Below are 19,540 nucleotides of genomic sequence, written 5' to 3' on the forward strand. Positions count from 1 at the left end.
TGGTAACTCGTGATGTTATTGAGTCCATAACATGGTGTAACTTGGCCTTTACCTGCAGGGTATTAGAACTACGCAGGCCATGCATGGCATGGAGGGAGAGCTCTGGTTCTTGTTGTTCCTCTTCAACAATATCAACTTCAGGAAGCACTTCTAAACCCTCTTCCCAAAGTTCTATACTGAAAAGGTATGTCCTGGGAGAAATTGTTCATCACAATTAAAATAGAGGCCCTTGGCCTTTCTTGCCTCCATTTCCTCTTTAGTCAAGAATTTATGTGGAAGATTGCGGGATGGGGGGGGGGGGGGGGGGGGGGGGGGGGGGGGGGGGGGCGCACATTTGTAGACAGCTCTACACGGTTAGGGGCTGAAGAGCCAAAACATGGCCCAGGTGCAGGACCCGATAGTCTATTGGTCCAAAAGGGTTTTTGGCCTAATGATTCCCTCAGAACTCTTTGTTTTTGTTCCATAGCCCTGGCATAATTCATGGCTGAGTCCAAGTCTGTAGGACCAAGTAATTCCACTTCCTATCAAAATGACTCGGTCAAGCCCACATTAAAAATCTGAACATGCAGGTGAGGAGGAAAAAATTCACTCGCGCGGGCCAACCTTTCCTGAAATGTTTTCTGGTAAAATTCTAAAGTGCTAGTTTATTTATAGTTGATCAATTCCTCCACTGGGTTGCTACTAGTTGGAGGTCCAAACCTCATCTGGCAAGCATGTTTAAAATTTAGCCAATCCTGAGTCAAATGGACATTTCGGTAGTGATGGAACCACATGAGGGCTTCATCAAGCAGGTGGTAGGTGGCTGTTAGGATCCTCACGAGCCATGGATCTTGTCACCCTCCTCTCTTCTCTTCCTTCCATTACCTTGCTTGACATTGAGATGGAATGAGGGGTTGAAGGGAATTGAATTTCGGAAAGGAGAATTGGGGAAAAAATGGAAGAGAGCTTGAAGGAGCTCTTGACCTATTTATCTAAATTACGTTAACTAAAGTGAACTCAATTGATAATTCTCATTACCCTAGCCGTCCCCTTAAATAGGGTGGAGGACGTCCAAAACCCTAAAGACCTCTTGGGTCAATGGTTCAAACCAATAAATGCCAAACCAACCCAAACCAAAGACAAAACCAAACCAAGAAACAATTACATGGAAATTGAAAAACACATTCATTAATTCCTACGCCTGTTGGTAACTAGTGATGCTATAGAGTCCATAACATCACCCCACTCCTGGAGAAAGAGCTTGTCCTCAAGCTCGAAGGAAGGATAGAAAAGTCAAAATGCTGATAACGGCTCCCATGTGGTGTCACTGGGATCGGCATCTGCCCACTGGACTAGAATTTCCCAATCCCCTTGAATGTGGCATACTTGTATTACCTGAGCCGGAATAGAAAGGACTCTACCCTCATGTAGTGGCAGCAGTGGAGTGTGCAGTAGGGGCGAGTCACCCTGGAAGGGCTTCAATTGGGAGACGTGAAATACATTGTGGATCTTTGCTTCCGGTGGTAGCTGCAAGCGGTATGCCACGGGCCCAATTTGGTCCAATATCAGAAATGGATCATAATATTTTGGAGACAGCTTATGGCGCTTGGCTGCACTCAGGGACAGCTGGCGGTAGTGTTGAAGCTTTAACCACACATAGTCTCCAGGGCAATAAGATGCCTCCCGGTGCTTCTTATCATAAAAGCGTTTCACAGAGTGTTGGGCCTCCTATAGATGTGTACGTACCTCAGTGAGCATAGTGTCTCGTTCAGCTAATGCTTGGTCCAAAGTGACGACTTTGGATGCCCCCGGTTCATATGGTAACAAACGAGGTGGATCTCTGCCATAAACTACACTGAAAGGAGTAGTACCCAGTGCTGTGTGGTAAGATGTGTTATAGCAAAATTCTGCCCATGAAAGCCATTTTACCCATCTTCTAGGTGCGTCCCCCACAAAACAACGAAGATACATTTCAATCGTGCGATTGACAACCTCTGTTTGGTCGTCCGTTTGTGGATGATAGGCAGACGAAAATGCCAATTGGGTGCCCTGTAATTTGAATAATTCCTTCCAAAAGAGACTGGTAAAAATGGCATCCCTGTCACTGATAATGGATGAGGGAACTCCATGTAATCGAACAATGTTGTCCATAAATAATTGAGCGACCTGAGCAGCAGTATATGGATGCGCCAAAGCAAAGAAGTGCCCATGTTTTGAAAACCGATCAACGACGATGAATATCACCGATTTATCTGATGAAATGGGAAGTCCAGCAATGAAGTCCATGGAAATATCAGACCAGATTTGAGATGGTAGTTGCAGAGGTTGCAGTAGGCCGGCCAGACTTAAAGATTCGGCCTTGTTTCTTTGACAAATCTGACAAGCAGCTACATAATCAGCAATTGTGCTCTTCATACCCTTCCAGTAAAAGTCCCGACTAATTCGGAAATCTGTTTTTTGTCGACCCTCATGTGTGCTATCATGGATAGAGGACAGGATGGTGTGAAGAAGTGGGGATGTATTATGCAAAAAGATCCTATTTTTGTAGAGAATGAGACGATCCTAAATCGTCCAATGAGGAGCAGCTGTCCCCGTTGAATATCCTGATATAATGACATGACATCCGGATATTGATGTACTTCCTCACGAATAGAATCTAATAGCAGTGCATGTGGGTGACTGATAGCATAAATTTGAGTGGCGGAAATATCCCAACGTGATAAGGCATCAACCCCCAAATTCGAACTACCTGGCTTATAATGAACCGTAAAATTGAAGCCCATGAGTTTAGTTAACCAATGCTGTTGTGGGGAAGTGGTGAGGCGTTGTTCAAGAAGATACCTGAGGCTGCAATGATCTATACGAATGAGAAATGGTCAACCCCAAAGATAAGGTCGCCAATGTTGGACAACCTTGGCTAACCCAATCAATTCCCTCTCATATGCAGCTAACTTATGGTGGTGTTGTCCCAACTGACGGCTGAAATAAGCAATAGGGTGTCCCAATTGTTGTAACACTGCCCCTATACCTCCCCCGAAGGCATCACATTCAACCACAAATTCTGCCTCAAAATTTGGTAATTGTAGGACTGTCGCTGAGGCTAAGGCCTCCTTTAACAGGTTAAAGGCTTGTTCTGCTAAAGAAGACCAGTGGAAGGCATTTTTTTTAGCAGGTTGTTGAGTGGTGCTGCTATCTGGCCATAAGATTGGATAAATTTTCTATAATATCCCGCTAAGCCCAAAAATCCCTTTAATGCTGTGGTGGAAGTGGGAACCGGCCAATCTGTAACTGCCTGTATCTTGCTCTGGTCAACTTTCACACCCACAGCTGATATGACGTGGCCCAAATATGCCACCTCAGATGTACCCATAGAACATTTTGATTTATTCAAAACCAAATGATGAGAGAGTAGAATGGTAAATACCTGATGGAGATGGTGGAGATGTTCTTCCCAATTTTTGCTGTAGACCAGAATGTCATAAAAAAAGACTAACACATAGTGGCACAGAAGTGATGAAAAGACCTCATTCATGAGGGCCTAAAAGGTGGATGGTGTATTGGAGAGACCGAAGGGCATGACAAGGAACTCTAAATGACCGTGATGTGTGCGGAAGGCAGTCTTCTCCACATCCGCCTGGTGAACTCGTATTTGATGATAGCCCGATTTCAAATCTAATTTGGTAAAAATTGTAGCACCATGTAACTCATCCAGAAACTCGTCCACGACTGGAATGGGGAACTTGTCCTTAACTGTGTGCAAGTTGAGTTGCCTATAGTCAACACAAAATCTCGAAGATTTATCTTTTTTATGTACAAGTAACACTGGTGAGGAGAAAGGAGATCGACTGGGCTAGATCACACCCTGAGCGAGCATATGCATGCACTGTCATTCTATTTCATCTTTCTGGATATGCAGGTAACGATAAGGCCGCACCACTACTGGATCAGTTCCCAACATTAAATGAATGCGGTGATCGCAATGACGCACTGGTGGTAGACTTGTAGGGTCATTAAATAAATCCGCAAATGCTGTAAGTAAAGGAGCTAACTGATCATCACCCGTGTGTTGAATATGCAAAGTGTGAAGTGCGTTAGGGACCTGTGCCACAATGCCTTGTAATGTAATCTGGCCCTGTGGTGCTGAAAATGTCATAGTTCGAGCCTGAAAGTCCCATAATATCGGTCCTAATAACTGGAGCCATTTGACCCCAAGCACCAAATCAAATCCAGCCAATGGAATGACTAGTAAATCTGCCTGAAAGGAATGCCCCTCAATGGTGAAAGGGGTGTTAGCACATAACCCCACACTAGCCATTTTGGCCCCATTGGCCACTGAAACTAAGAGTCCCCTTTGTTGTTGAATTTCCAATCCCAATTGTTGCGCGGCTGGTTCACTGATAAAATTATGTGTGCTGCCCGAGTCAACTAAAGCAAGTAGCATGAGATGATGTAACCTGGCCTTTACCTGCATGGTATTAGAACTACGTAGGCCATGCATGGCATGGAGGGAGAGCTTTGCTTCTTGTTGTACCTCTTCAACAATTTCATTTTCAAGAAGCTCTTCTGAATCTTCTTCCAACAATTCAATACTGAATAAACGTTTACAGGCAGGAATTGTTCGTCACAATTAAAACATAGGCCCTTTGCCTTTCGAGCATCCATTTCCTATTTAGTCAAAAATTTATGTGGCATAGAGTGTGGAGGCACACTAGTAGCCTGATTTGCTCGGTTAGGGGCAAAGGACCCAAAACGTGGACCAGATGCAGTACCCTGTATTCTGTTTTGCCAAAATGGTTTTATTTGTAAAGACTCTTTTAGAACTCTCTGTTTGTGTTCCACAACTCTGGCATAATTCATTGTTGAGTCCAAATTCGTCTGACCAAGTAATTCCACTTCCAATCTGACTGCCTCTGTCAATCTAGCATTAAAAATCTGAACATGTAGGTGAGGAGGAACAAATTCACTAGCTCTGGCCAACCTTTCTTGGAACGTTTTTTGGTAAACTTCTAAGGTGCTGGTCTGTTTGTAGTTGATCAATTCCCCCACTGGGTTGCTGCTAGCTGGAGGTCCGAACCTCAACTGGCAAGCATGTTTAAAGTGCAATTAATCCTGAATGGAATGGACATTTCGGTAGTGATGGAACCACATGAGCGCTTCATTGAGCATGTGGTAGGCAGCCAAAGTAACCTTGTCCATTTCCACCGTTTGTTGATGATTGAAGAATTGTTCACATTTTGTGAATCACAGTAAAGGATCTTTAGAGCCATCATATGTAGGAAAGTTAAGTTTAAAGTACCTGGGAACCGTTGATGGTCCTTGTGCGTGAGTGGTCATTGAACCCATTGGTTGGCGCAGGGGTGGATTTGGTGGTGGCGTGAATTGTTGGTGGGGAACTGGTTGTGGTTGAAAATTGGTTGCTGGTGGTGGCGTTGGTGCTTGAAGTGCAGCAAGTTGTCGGAGGATGGTTTGTAGAGATGATTCCAGAGTTTGTAAGGTAGTATTGATGTGAGATATTTCAGTACCTTGAAGAGTGGATCGTTGTTGAAGTTTTGAAAGGACTTGACGTATGTCCTCTGGAGAAGAGGAATCACCGAGGGTGGACCTGTCTGATACCACGTTGTTAGGATTCTCACGAGCCATGGATCTTGTCACCCTCCTCTCTTCTCTTCCTTCCATTACCTTGCTTGACGTTGAGATGGAATGAGGGGTTGAAGGGAATTGAATTTCGGAAAGGAGAATTGGGGAAAAAATGGAAGAGAGCTTGAAGGAGCTCTTGACCTATTTATCTAAATTACGTTAACTAAAGTGAACTCAATTGATAATTCTCATTACCCTAGCTATCCCCTTAAATAGGGTGGAGGACGTCCAAAACCCTAAAGACCTCTTGGGTCAATGGTTCAAACCAATAAATGCTAAACCAACCCAAACCAAAAACAAAACCAAACCAAGAAACAATTACATGGAAATTGAAAAACACATTCATTAATTCCTACGCCTGTTGGTAACTCGTGATGCTATAGAGTCCATAACAGCGGCCAACGTGATCTTGTCCACATCCAACGTTTGTTGATGATAGAAAAATTGCTCACATTTCGTGAACCAAAGTAAAGGATCCTTTGAGCCATCATATGTAGGAAAACTGAGTTTAAAGTACCTGGGAACTATAGTTGGCCCATGTGCGTGAGCAGCCATAGGAACAGTTTGTGAGCGCAGTGGTGGTTGTGGTGGTGGTGGCGTGAAGTGTGGGTGGTTTGCTGCCGGTGGTTGAGAGTTTGTAGCTGGTGGTGGCGCTGCCGATTGAAGTGCTGCAAGCTGGTGGATGACGGTTTGGAGAGAAGATTCCAGCATGTGCAATATATTATGGATGTTTGTAATTTCAGCTCCTTGATACATGGATCTTTGTTGAAGATCTGAAAGCACTTGACGTATGTCCTTTGGAGAAGAGTCACCAAGGGTGGACCTGTTTGATACCACATTGTTAGGATCCTCACGAGCCATGGATCTTGTCACCCTCCTCTCTTCTCTCCCTTTCATTGCTTTGCTTGACATAGGGATAGATTGATGGAGTGATATAAGAAGAAAATAGGAAAGGGGATTTGGGGGAAAAGGGGGAGAGGTTGAAGGAGCTCTCAACCTGTTACTCTAATTTACTCTAGGCTAATTTGCTAATTCAATCGCTACCTTTCATTAACCTAGCCATCCCCTTAAATAGGGTTGAGGATGCTAAATACACTTCAGATCCTTGGGTCACTGTTTCAAGCCAAATAAATTGTAAACCAAACCAAAACAAAATCACACCAAAATAAATTACATGAAACTTGAAAACCACATTTATTAATTCCTATTGAGTCCATAACAGATTATTCTATCCCAAAGAAAATATGCCTTTGATCTACTAGAAGAAACAGGTATGATGGGATGCAAACCGGTAGACACTCCTATGGATGCAAATACAAAATTATGTGGAAGCACTGGAGAAGATGTAGATATTGGCAAATATCAAAGGTTAGTGGGATGACTTATTTACTTATGTGTAACGACGCCAGACATTTCATATGCAGTAAGTGTGGTAAGTCAGTACATGCGCAAGCCACAACTTAGTCATTGGCAAGCTCTTGAGAGGATACTACGTTATCTTAAAGGGGCTCCTAGAAGGGGGCTCCTCTATAAAAAACATGGCCACTACAACATTGAGGGATTCGTGGATGTAGACTAGGCTGGATCCCCAGATGACAGAAAATCTACTTCTGGTTTTTGCACTATGGTTGGAGGAAATCTAGTTACGTGGAAAAGTAAAAAACAAAATGCAGTAGCATGGTCAAGTGCAGAAACAAAATACAGAGCCATGGCACACACTGTAAGTGAACTCTTATGGATAAGATCTCTTATCACTGAATTGGGATTTTATAAAGAAGCTCCAATGGATCTATACTATGGTAACCAAGAAGCAATACATATCACATCGAATCCAGTCTTCCATGAGAGGACAAAGCACATTGAGGGAGATTGCCACTTTATATGAGAAAAATTCAAAGCTGGTCTCTTATCCCTGAAGCACATATCATCACACAATCAAGTTGGTGACATCCTCACCAAACCAGTCACTCACAAGATTATGTCTACCATATGCACCAAGCTGGGCATCTAGCTTGAGGGGGAGTATTATAATGTGGGACCCACCATGGTGTTCAAGCTGGTGGGACTCACCATAAGGACGTAGGTCATCAAGAAGAGTCCTAGAGGATGTGGGACACCAAGAAGAGTCCTCTCCCAAAGCAAGCACGAGTTAAGGAAGCATGAACTTGAAGATCAAGTGGGACTCACAAAGATCTCACAAGCTGGCACTCTTATCAAGGTGCGCTGGGAGATCACGAGGGCCCACAAGGATAAGGCTACGAGCTGGCTTATCCATTCCCCTCACGTGAATCATTAAGGACTCCTAGTTCTACTCATGTTAGTCTTCAAGTTGTTTAGTTTAAATAGACTTATATTGAAGAGCTAGAGTTGGAATGTAATTAGGATTGAATGATAAGTTGTATAAGGACTCTACCTCCTCCTCTACTATAAATAGAAGTCTTGTAAGTCGAAATTAATAAAGTCACACATTCAATCCCGAGTTGGTTCTCTCTCTCCCTCTCCTTGCTTGGCACAACTCACTCTTCTCCTTTTTATTTTTTTCTTCTCTACCGTGAGCTTTCCTCCCCTTTACTCTTTTTTCTTTCTTCTTCATCTTGTTTTTGATCATGGAAAAGGGATCCTAAATTCAACAATTCCCCTAATGAACTAGACCTCAGCCTACTAACTAGCTATGTGAAGGTGACCCTCCACAGCCAGCTTCTTAGAGGGACTATGACCATTTAGGCCACATAAGTTTGAGGTCATAACAGGTTTGTAATGCCCTTAGATGTTCTAGGCTGCCCACGCACTACACTGATGTATTCAACGAGTCTATAGCCTTGGCTGATAGGTGTTATGGTCCTGGGGTTAAGTACCTATGTCTTCCGCTCCTAACAGGCCGGTCTTTTGGGTAGTATTGGCTAGGTGCTTAACATTTGGTATCAGAGAGGACTCCCATGTCGCAAGTTCAAGTCCCAGGGCACACAAAGGCTGAATTAAAATTATTGGTAGGTTCGGAAGGGGCGACCTAGCAGAGGGGGCAACCTGGAGAACTGCAAAGGGGCACTAGGAGTAGGCCGCCACTAGAGTAGGCCACCAGGTTGGGCCAGTGTCATTGCGCCTCTGTGGTCGTCGGCTCGCGAAGGTGGGGTGTGATGTTATGGTTCTGGGGTTAAGTACCTATGTCTTCCGCTCCTAACAGGCTTGTCTTTTTGGTAGTATTGGCTAGGTGCTTAACAATAGGCCTGGGTAATCTTTGAAAATTTCATTGTGATGGGGATAGATCATTGCAATTGTTGGTCTTCTCCTAGTAAGTACGAGCCATCAGCTCGTGTTGACTATGTCCCTACCCTTTGTACACACGGCCCATCGCTCCTACCGATTGATTGGTCTGGTGAAGTGTTCAAATCGCGGTGATGTGGGTGGTTTGCCACTGATGACATCGCGATAAGTCCACTGAACCTTATCATTTAGAGGAAGGAGAAGTCGTAACAAAGTTTCTGTTGGTGAACCTTTGAAAGGATCCTTGTCGATGCCTCGAAATCATAATGACCAGTGCAAACTCTGTCCATCTCTACGTTAACTCGGGCGCGAGGGTTTGGGGGCGTCACCCCCCTCCCCTCCCGGCGGGTCCCCAGTGGCAATGCATCGCTGGCTGCAGGAGACCATGTTATGGACTCTATAGCATCACAAGTTACCAACAGGCGTAGGAATTAATTAATGTGATTTTCAATTTCCATGTAATTGATTTTGGTTTGGGTTGGTTTAGAATTTATTTAGTTTGAACCATTGACCCAAGGGGTCTGAATTTTAGTTGGTGTCCACAACCCTATTTAAGGGGACGGCTAGGTTAATGAAAGGCAGCAATTGAGTCTACTTTAGCCTAGAGTAAATTAGCTAAACAGGTCGAGAGCTCCTTCAAGCTCTCTCCCATTTTCCCCCCAATTCCTTTCCAAAATTCCCTTTCTGAAATTCTTCTTCAGCACACCATCAATATGCCTCAACGTCAAGCAAGCAATGGAAGGAAGAGAAGAGAGGAGGGTGACAAGATCCATGGCTCGTGAGGATCCTAACAACGTGGTATTAGACAGGTCCACCCTCGGCGACTCCTCTTCTCCAGAGGATATACGTTGAGTGCTTTCAGAACTTCAACAATGATCCACTCTTCAAGGTACTAAAATTACTAACATCCACAATACATTGCACACACTGGAATCCCCTCTCCAGACAGTCATCCGCCAACTTGCTGCAATTCAATCGCCAACGCCACCACCAGCCCCCAACTTTCAACCCCAGCCAGTACATCACCCACACTTCACGCCACCACCACCCCCACCACTACGCCAACAACCTGTTCCCATGGCTAATCACGTAAAAGGACCAACTACGGTTCCCAGGTACTTTAAACTCAACTTTCCTACATATGATGGCTCTAAAGATCCTTTACTATGGTTCACAAAATGTGAACAATTTTTTATCATCAATAAATGGTGGATATGGATAAGGTTACACTGGCCGCCTACCACCTGCTCGATGAAGTGCTCATGTGGTTCCATCACTTCCGAAATGTCCATTCCACTCAGGATTGGCTACACTTTAAACATTCTTGCCAAATGAGGTTTGGACCTCCAGCTAGTAGCAACCCAGTGGGTGAATTGATTAACTATAAACAGACGGGCACCTTAGAATTGTACCAAAAAATGTTCCAAGAAAGGTTGGCCCGAGCTAGTGAATTTCTTCCTCCTCACCTACATGTTCAGATTTTTAATGCTGGATTGATTGAGGCGGTGAGATTGGAAGTGAAATTACTTGGTCCGACAGATTTGGACTCAACCATGAATTGTGCCAGAGCTGTGGAACACAAACAAAGAGTTCTAAAAGAATCCTTAGGCCGAAAACCCTTTTGGAACAACAGAATACAGGGTACAACACCTGGCCCATGTGTTGACTCCTCTGCCCCTAACCGAGCAGACAAGTCTACAAATTTGCCCCCCCACATTTTTCCACATAAGTTTTTGACTAAACAGCAAATGGATGCTAGAAAGGCCAAGGGCCTATGTTTTAATTGTGATGAACAATTCCTTCCAGGACATACCTATAAATGTTTATTCAGTATTGAACTCTAGGAAGAAGGTTCAAAAGAGCTTCCTGAAAATGAATTTGTTGAAGAGGAATAGCAAGAACCGGAACTCTCCCTCCATGCCATGCAGGGTCTGCATAGTTCTAATACCATGCAGGTAAAGGCCAAATTACACCACCTCATGCTACTTGCTTTAGTTGATTCTGGCAGCACACATAATTTTATCAGTGAGCCCGCAATGAAACAATTGGGATTGGAAATTCAACAGCAAAGGGGTCTCTCGGTTTCAGTGGCCAATGGGGCTAAAATTGCCAGTATGGGGTTATGTGCAACCACACCTTTTACCATTGAGGAACATTCATTTTAGGCGGACTTACTGGTCATTCCTTTGGCCAGATTTGATTTGGTGCTTGGGATCAAATGGCTTCAGTTATTAAGGCCTATATTGTGGGACTTTCAGGCTCAGACTATGACATTTACAGCACCACAAGGCCAAATTACTTTACAGGGTATTGTGGCACAGGTACCTAACACACTTCACACTTTACAACTTCAAAACACTGCTGATTGTCAGTTAGTTCCTTTACTTACAACATTGGTGGATTTATTTAATGACCCTATGGATCTACCACTAGTGCGTCACTGTGATCACCGCATTTGTTTAAAGTTGGGAACCGATCCAGTAGTGGTGCGCCCTTATCGTTACCCACATATACAGAAAGATGAAATAGAAAGACAGTGCATGAATATGCTCACTCAGGGACTGATCCAGCCTTGTCGGTCTCCCTTCTCCTCACCTATTTTACTGGTACGCAAAAAGGATAAATCATGGAGGTTTTGTCTCGACTATAGGCAACTCAATTTGAAGACAATTAAAGACAAGTTCCCCATTCCAATGGTGGACGAGTTTCTGGATGAGTTACATGGTGCTATGATTTTGACCAAGTTAGATTTGAAATTAGGCTATCATCAGATTAGAGTTCACCCGACAGATGTGGAGAAGACTGCGTTCCGCATGCACCACGGTCATTTCGAGTTCCTTATCAGGCCCTTCGGTCTCTCCAATGCACCCTCCACCTTTCAGGCCCTCATGAATAAGGTATTTTCCTCGCTTCTGCGCAATTATGTGTTAGTATTTTTTTATGACATCCTGGTCTATAGCAAAAATTGGGTCGAACATCTCCAGGACCTCCAGCAGGTATTTATCATTCTACACTCTCTTCATTTGGTTTTGAATAAATCCAAATGTTCTATGGGCACCTCCGAAGTGGCATATATGGGCCACGTCATATCAGCTGTGGGCGTGAAAGTTGACCAGAGCAAGATACAAGCAGTAACAGATTGGCCGCCTACGACCTCCCTCACAACATTAAGGGGATTTGGGCCTAGCGGGATATTACAGAAAATTTATCCAATCTTATGGCCAGATAGCATCACCACTCAACCACCTTCTAAAAAAACATGCATTCAACTGGTCTTCTTCAGCGGATCAGGCCTTTCAGCTGTTAAAGGAGGCCTTAGCCTCAGCGCTTGTACTACAATTACCATATTTTAATGAAGACTTTGTGGTGGAATGTGATGCATCTGGGGGAGGTATAGGGGCAGTGTTACAACAATTGGGACATCCCATTGCTTATTTCAGCAGTCAGTTGGGACAACACCACCACAAATTAGCTACATATGAGAGGGAACTGATTGGGTTAGCCAAGGTTGTCCAACATTGGTGACCTTATCTATGGGGATGACCATTTCTCATTCGTACAGATCATTGCAGCCTCAAGTATCTTCTTGAATAGCACCTCACCACATCACCACAACAGCATTGGGTAACTAAACTCATGGGCTTTGATTTTACTGTTCAATATAAACCAGGTAGATCGAACTTGGGGGCTGATGCTTTCTCACGTCGGGACATTCTAGACACACACATTTATGCTATCAGAAACCCACGTTCACTTTTGCAGGATTCCATTCATGAGGAAACACATCAATATCCGGAACTCATTTCATTATATCAGGATATTCAGCAGGGGACAACAGCTCATCATTGGACGATTCAAGATCGTCTTATACTCTTCAAAAACAAGATTTTTATGCAACATATGTCCCCACTTCTTCCCACCATCCTATCTTCTATCAATGATGGCACACATGAGGGTCGATAGAAAACATATTTTTGAATCAGTCGGGAATTTTATTGGAAGGGCATGAAGAACACAATTGCTGATTATGTTGCTGCTTGTCAGGTTTGTCAACGAAACAAGGCCGAATCTTTAAGTCCTGCCGCCCTACTACAACCTTTGACCTATGGGTCAACTTTGTATTTCCGTCCTCAACCCTATTTAGGGGGACGTCAAGGGGAGGAGAAAACAAGTATTAAGAAAATTAGATTAAATAGGTCAGATTCTCCCTCAAAGGTCTAGGTCGGATTCTCCCTCTGAGGTCCAGGTTGAGCTTCCTTCAAAGCTCCTTCATTCTATTTGATTTCCATCATTCCACGTTCCAGAAACAAGAATTCTCTTCCAGAGTCAAGAGCATCCATGGAGGGAAGAGAGGAAAGAAGGGTGACTCGATCCATGGCAAGGGAAGAACCTAACACATCGCCCTCCATTCTTCTAGGGATATTTCTTTGTGCATCGCCATCCATTGTTTTAGGGATATAGAATGGCTCATTGTGTTCCTGCTCTGATACCAGTTGTTACGATCCCGGATCTGACACAAGGATTTGTAGGGATTCGTTGGGAGGAAGAAGAGAAAACGAAGATCAAGCCAAAAGGGAAGCTTGAAAACCCTAGAACTCATCAAGGAGAGCTTCAAGCCTATTTGACCTAAGATTAACCTAAAATCAATGTTTGTCTTTCTGATTACTCTTACCCCTTAAATAGGGTTTACCCTATTAGGGTTTAAGATAAAATATTAAAAAAATACCCTTATAAATAAAATATTCCTAAAATACCTATGTGGCCTAAAACTTAAATAAATAAAGTAATTTAAAGAAAAAAATTTAAATAATAATGTTATTGTGTGGATAACAGAGGGTGCGTGGGGTTATGGTCTAGGGGTTAAGTACCTTAGCCTTCCGCTTCTAACAAACCGGCCTCTCAGGAGCAGAAGGCCGGTACTTAACCCCAAGACCATAACAGTACACCCCACCTTCCTGGGCCGACGACCACGGGGGCCTTAACACAGCAACGGGGACCGAGTCAGGAGCCCATACTCCCTATGGTCCACCTGCGCACGCGGGGACTCGAAGTCGGGACATAGTGCCTGCTCTGATACCAAATGTTAAGCACCTAGCCAATACATCCAAAAAGACTGGCCAGTTAGGAGCGGAAGGCATAGGTACTTAACCCCAGGACATAACAAGGGGGTGTCCCATGGTGCGAGTAGACTGGCTGCCCGTGCCTCCCGGGTGCGGTTGGCTGAATGCCTGGCCCGACGGAAGCGTGCGGCACGTCAAGTGGTGGTTCGACCCTCCCAGGCCACGAGTGTCTCAAGGTCGTGTTTACGGATTTGCCGCTCGAGGCCGTTGAGGACCCTAACCGTTGGTCAGACTGCCACCCCAGGTCAAGTGGGATCACCCGTTGAGTTTAAGCATATCAATAAGCAGAGGAGAAGAAACTTACAAGGATTCCCCTAGTAACAATGAGCGAACAGGAAAGAGCCCAGTGTGAGAAGTGGGCGGCGCTGCCGTTCGAATTGTAGTCTGTAGAAGTGTCCTCTGCGACGGACTAGGGGCAAGTTCCATGGAATGGAGCGCCGGAGAAGGTGACAGCCCGTCATGTCGGGACCTTTTCGCATCACTAGGCATTGTTGGCGAATCGGGTTGTTTGGGAATGCAGCCCAAATAGGGCGGTAAATTCCGTCCAAGGCTAAATAGCGACGAGAGACCGATAGCGAGCAAGTACCATAAGGGAAAGATGAAAAGGACTTTGAAGAGAGAGTCAAAGAGTGCTTGAAATTGCCGAGAGGGAAGCGGATGGGGGCTGGCGATGTGCCTCAGTCATATGCGGGATGGAGAAAGCTGGTCCGCCACTCTACTCGGGGAGTGGACCATTGTAGGTCACGACGGCAACCCAATCCCATGAGGTTGATCCTACCAGTGGATATGTCATCTCTGTGACCGAGGTAGGTGGTACACATCCGATCAGATGCACCCTCGAGGTGCTTGCATTCTCTCAGCGTCAGCCTGCGGGCTCCCCATTCGATCAGTCTTGAAACACAGACCAAGGAGTCTGACATGTGTGCTAGTCAGTGGGTGGCCAAACCCGTAGGCTACAAGGAAGCTGACTGGTGGGATCCCCCCCAGCGGGTTGCACCGTCGACCGACCTAGATCTTCTGAGAAGGGTTCGAGTGTGAGCATACCTGTCGGGACCCGAAAGAAGGTGGACTATTCCTAAGTGGGGTGAAGCAAGAGGAAACTCTGGTGGAGGCCCGCCATGATACTGACGTGGAAATTGTTTGTCTGACTTGGGTATAGGGACAAAAGACTAATCAAACCATCTAGTAGCTGGTTCCCTCCGAAGTTTCCCTCAGGAAAGTAGAAACCCGGCGTGCAAGTTCTGTAAGGAAAAACCAATGATTAGAGGCATCGGGGGTGCAACGCCCTCGACCAATTCTCAAACTTTAAGTAGGTAAGATAGTGCTGCTGCTTAACGCATGAGCCACGCACGAGGGTCCCAGTCCCGAACCTGTCGGCTATCGGTGGACTGCTCGAGCTGCACCCACGGCGAGTGCGGGTCATTGCGTCCCAACTGGGGGACGGACAGGGAATGGTCCCCTCAGTGGCCTTCCTTGGGGGTCGAACAGTCGACTCAGAACTAGTACGAACAAGGGGAATCCGACCGTTTAATAAAAGCAAAGCATTGTGATCGTCCCTGCAGATGCTCATTCAATGTGATTTCTGCCCAGTGCTCTGAATGTTAAAGCGAAGAAATTCAACCAAGCACGGTAAACGGCGGGAGTAACTATGACTCTCGTAAGGTAGCCAAATGTCTCATCATCTAATTAGTGATGCACATGAATGGATTAACGTGATTCCCACTGTCCCTGTCTACTATCCAGCGAAACCACTGCCAAGGGAACGGACTTGGCATAATTAACGGGGAAAGAAGACCCTGTTGAGCTTGACTATAGTCCGACTTTTTGAAATGATTTGAGAGGTGTCCGGATAAGTGGGAGCCGCTTCGGTGGCGCAAGTGAAATACCACTACTTTTAACGTTATTTTACTTATTTCATGAGTCGGAGGCGGGGCATTGCCCCTCATTTTTGGTTCCAAGGCTCGCCTTGGCAAGCCGATCCAGGCGAAAGACATTGTCAGGTGGGGAGTTTGGCTGATTTGGCACATCTATTAAAAGATAACGCAGGTGTCCTAAGATGAGATCAACGAGAAAAGAAATTTCGTGTGGAACAAAAGGGTAAAAGCTCATTTGATTCTGATTTCCAGTAAGAATACGAACAATGAAAGTGTGGCCTATCGATCTTTAAGACCTTCAGAATTTGAAGCTAGAGTTGTTAGAAAAGTTACCACAGGGATAACTGGCTTGTGGCAGCCAAGCATTCATAGAGACGTTGCTTTTTGATCCTTTGATGTTGGCTCTTCCTATGTAACAAGCCTCTGGGCTTTCTTTGTTCCATCTTATCTTGTTCATAGATAAGACATGTGCGCACAAATTCCTCCACTTCGCTCTCCATGTCCGGCCAATAATACTGGCCAGAGAGCAAGGCCAACATCCGTCTCTGGCCTGGTTGTCCTCCCCACAAGGTATCATGGCATTCCCTCAAGAGGTTATGCCATAGGTTATCATACTTAGGCCCATCAAGTCGATTACCTTTGGTCTTGAGCAATCCGTCGTCAAGCCATAGTCATCTCGTCTCACCCAAGGTTGCAGCTTGCACAATGTTGTAGGCCTGGGTGTCTTGGTGAAGTCTAGTGTGAATCCGGTCTAGCAACGAAGCACTAACCTGTGTAATTGCTTCTAAGGCTCATAATCGCCAACTCACATTTTTTGTTTCTGTGCCAAGATGGTCTTGCATGTGCGCAGGCACGCCTTGCACAAAGCACATGTCTCCTATGCCTGCACGTGTATCATGTACCTCATTAGGTTCTGCTGCTACCGCACCGCGTGTGGTACGCGTGAAGCAAGTGCTGACACATGTGCTGCGCATATATCCATCTCACGTAGCCGCTACCGCATCTCGCGTGATGCGTGTAAAGGGTCCACCGCTTGCTGCATCACACATTGAGGTTACTGAGCTTGCATAGCGCCACACGCGCCTCTGCCTCTGCTGCACGCCCGTGTTCGGTTTTTGAGCGTGTTCCAGCAATGCAATTTGGTGTCGTGCACCGTATATGTGCCAATACACTTGTGCCCTTTTCTCCATCAAAAGGCGTAGCAGAATCAGTCTTTCTACTTAAGGTATCTGCAGTGACATAGGCTTTCCCCACCTTGTACCTCATCTCAAACTCAAACTCGGCCAAGAAAACTTGCCACCGAGCTTGCTTCGGGCTGAGCTTGCTAGCATGGAAGTATCCGTCGTTGACCCAGAATCTTCTCATCTCATACTCCCACCGCTATAATGCAGACGTCCTCGTAGGACGTGATCAACATACGCCACCCACTCATGGTTGGCTTGCTACTTCTTCCAGCAGTTACTAGAACGCAACACCGGATCTGGCGCCTTTATTCTGTCTCTCCCTGCAGCACCAGATCTAGCATCTCCATGTTGCCTCTCCCAGCAGTTCCTAGAAAGCAGCACCGGATCTGGCGCCTCTCTGCTGTCTCTCCCAGTAGTACCGGAACTAGCGCCACCCTGTTGCCTTTCGCAGTAGTTCCTAGAAAGCAGCACCGGATCAGGCGCCTCTCTGCTGTCTCTCCCAGCACTACTGGAACTGGCGCCTCCCTGCTGCCTTTCCCAGCAGTTCTTAGAAAGCAGCACCGGATCTAACGCCTCTCTATTCTCTCCCATCAGTATTGGAACTGGCGCCTCCCTACTACCTTTCCCAGTAGTTCCTGGAAAGTAGTACCAGATCGGGCGCCTTTCTGCTGTCTCTCCCAGTAGTACCGGAACTGGCGCCTCCTTGCTGCCTCTCCCAGCAGATCCTGATCTTGGCACCTCCTTGCTAACCTTCTCCATTCGCAAGGTCTCTCTCACATAGGGTGAGTCTTGCCCCAACTTCTTCTTCGATGGTCTTAACATCTCCGTCCACTCTCTGGATTTCAGCTCGCATCACTGCCATAGCACTAAGTATGTTGTCCTCAAACCCTTGGAACCAGTCAGGGATAGGGTATAGGCCATGCGCAATGTCACGTACGAACTCCTCCAGTCTTGAAAGCTGATTTTCCAAACTAGCAAGCTTGGACTTGAAATCACCAAAACGTAAATCGTTTTCAAAGAGTGTCTCCTTACCTCTTGTTGCTACATCTCCACTTGTGGATGCCATAGATGGAATGCTGCTCTGATACCAGTTGTCACGTGATTATATTAGGGGGTGAAACGCCCTCAACCTATTCTCAAACTTTAAATAGGTAGGATGGTGCGGCTGCTTAACGCATGAGCCGCGCATGGGGGTCCCAGTCCCGAACCTGTCAGCTGCCGGTGGACTGCTCGAGCTGCACCCACGGCGAGAGCGGGTCATCGTGTGCCAACTGGGGGACGGAAATGGAACGGCCCCCTCAGGGGCCTTCCCTGGGCGTCGAACAGTCGACTCTGAACTCGTACGAACAAGGGGAATCTGACTATTTAATTAAAACAAAGCATTGTGATGGTCCCTGCAGATGCTCACACAATGTGATTGTTGCCCAATGCTCTGAATGTCAAAGTGAAAAAATTAAACCAAGCACGGGTAAACGGCGGGAATAACTATGACTCTCTTAAGGTAGCAAAATGCCTCGTCATCTAATTAGTCATGCACATGAATAGATTAATGTGATTCCCACTGTCCCTGTCTACTATCCAGCGAAACCACTGCCAAGGGAACAGACTTGGCAGAATCAGCGGGGAAAGAAGACCTTGTTGAGCTTGACTATAGTCCAACTTTTTGAAATGATTTGAGAGGTGTAGGATAAGTGGGAACCGCTTCGGCGGCACAAGTGAAATACCACTACTTTTAATGTTATTTTACTTATTCCGTGAGTTGGAGGTGGGGCATTGCCCCTCCTTTTGGTTCCAAGGCTCGCCTCGGCGAGCCAATCTAGGCGGAAGACATTGTCAGGTGGGGAGTTTGGCTGGGGTGGCACATCTATTAAAAGATAAAGTAGGTGTCCTAAGATGAGCTTAACTAGAAAAGAAATGTCATGTGGAACAAAAGGGTAAAAGATCATTTGATTCTGATTTCCAGTATGAATAACAACCATGAAAGCGTAGCGTATCGATCTTTAAGAACTTCAGAATTTGAAGCTAGAGTTGTTAGAAAAGTTACCACTGGGATAACTGGCTTGTTGCAGCCAAGCATTCATAGCGATGTTGCTTTTTGATCCTTTGATGTTGACTCCTTCTATCATTGTGAAGCAGAATTCACCAAGTGTTGGATTGTTCACCCACCAATAGGAAACATGAGCTGGGTTTAGACCATCGTGAGATAGGTTAGTTTTACCCTACTAATGACCGTGCCATGATAGTAATTCAACCTAGTATGAGAGGAACCGTTGATTCACACAATTGGTCATCGCGCTTGGTTGAAAAGCCAGTGGTGCGAAGCTACCGTGTGTTGGATTATGACTAAATGCCTCTAGGTCAGAATCCAAGCTAGACCAATGCCACCTTCGCCGCGGAGGCTTCACCAATGACACGGGCCCATGGGGCTGGGTGGCCCCTACTGCGGGTGGGCAAGCAAGTGGTGAAGGTGGCATTGGTCTAGCTT

At 45.7% G+C, this 19,540-nt stretch overlaps 1 pseudogene; it reads right to left on the reverse strand.

The window, feature by feature from the left end:
* The window catches only part of LOC137959466 (solute carrier family 40 member 1-like), a 38,069-nt pseudogene extending 31,592 nt beyond the window's left edge, over window positions 1–6,477 (reverse strand).
* Between the last annotated feature and the right edge of the window lie 13,063 nt (window positions 6,478–19,540).

The sequence above is a fragment of the Aristolochia californica genome, unplaced genomic scaffold, assembly GCF_029961685.1.
Source record: "Aristolochia californica isolate CCGP_79_NKW_82.1479 unplaced genomic scaffold, dmAriCali1.0.hap1 SCAF_3, whole genome shotgun sequence".
Taxonomy (NCBI): domain Eukaryota; kingdom Viridiplantae; phylum Streptophyta; class Magnoliopsida; order Piperales; family Aristolochiaceae; genus Aristolochia; species Aristolochia californica.